The sequence below is a fragment of the Aplysia californica genome, unplaced genomic scaffold (assembly GCF_000002075.1).
Source record: "Aplysia californica isolate F4 #8 unplaced genomic scaffold, AplCal3.0 scaffold00409, whole genome shotgun sequence".
Taxonomy (NCBI): Eukaryota; Metazoa; Mollusca; class Gastropoda; order Aplysiida; family Aplysiidae; genus Aplysia; species Aplysia californica.
In genome coordinates this window covers 46180-47722 of record NW_004797679.1, presented here as the reverse complement: position 1 = coordinate 47722, position 1543 = coordinate 46180, and positions in this window count along the sequence as shown.

The following is a 1543-nucleotide window of genomic DNA, read 5'->3' as shown; positions in this document are numbered from 1 at the left end:
CAGAGAGAGAGAGACAGAGAGAGAACAAGGCAGTCGATTCATCTTCCTATACATATTATTATAAGGAATATATATTATACGGAATAAATAGAAGCTTTTTTATAGCCCAAGATCTGTGATCACAACGAACAAAGAAGAGAAAAACATAACATCCGCTTCAGTTCAACCGTTGTATCTAACCGAATACACACTCTGAGCCGATTCAATATTTGAGTAGGGTTTGTTTGTTTGTTTGTTTGTTTGTTTGTTTGTTTGTTTGCTCCTTACTTTACCCATTCCGCATGGAAAGTGCCGTTTATATCGGATCTCAGACTGGTGTTAAAAAAACTTGAAAGACTTAGCCGTGCATCAATTACGTTGATGCCACACCAGTGTAGAGACCAAAACGTTTCCAGGAAACACAAAACTCAATGTTTTAGAGTAGTGCCTGCCAACCTGGGCGATATCTCTCCCAAGAGGACGATTTGGTCATGTGTGTTGTTGGTGTGGAGGGGATCAAATGGAGAAAGACAGGTGTAATTTATGCCTCCGCTTGGATCTAGATCTACATGCAGATGTGCGGTGCGAATATTTTTTAGTCTCTCCAAGACGATAAAAGCGGCCGCCGGTAATCAAAAAGGTTGACAAGCAGTGTGTTAGCTGTGTGTGTCTTGCTAACGAGGCCGCACCTTTAACTCTGTTGACGTCATGCTGGATCATGCACGAATGGCCCCGGTTCGAACACCTGATAGAGCTTAATTTGTGTCATGACGCGATGGAACCAGGCTCTCGTCAATTTTTGGGCTAGTAGAGTTCTTGGTTTCATCTCGAAGCTTGTTCATTTCTCTTGTTTTCGATGAAAAAAAATATCCTTTTATCTTGAATACAAGTCGAGATATTTGCAAATGAAGAAGGTTGGGGTCACCTGTTTTCAGGTGTAAAATTGGTGGGAAAATGGACACCAAAGATGATTTAATTTATTTCCTCAGCTTGGTAGTCTGTATACACCGAAAATTTACATTTTTGCGCCTCATTCAACCTTTTTAAAAGTAAAATCCACACAGAAAAGTGTTCTTTACTGGGTATGAAAGTTGTACAAGCCGATGACCAAACATGAAAAAACCAGCACTTTTCTGTAGCGAACCAAAATATATTTTTATAAACGTGAAAAGCATTTCAAAACCTTAATATAACAAACATTTGCCCAACATTTCGCGGTTTGGGGAATATGAAAAAAGCATTCTGCAGGAAATAACCAAGAGATCGAAAACACTATTTTTAAAAGCGAAAATTGAACATTTAACATTCATTTCTTCAAGAGTACTTACACTGTTGGTGCAATGCCACTGTATTCGATGAAAAAGCCCAGCGGCGCGCTTCGTTTGCTCCCATGTTTCATGCCGGACCACAAAGTGGGTGGTCCTAGTTCAAGCCCACTTATCACGACCTCTACTCAGAACATGTACGAGCCTTGGGAAAGGGTTCTTTTTTGTTGCTGTTGTTGCTGTTTTGTTTTTGTATTTGCTGTTTTGTTTGTTTGTTTGCTGTTTTTTGTGTGTGGGGG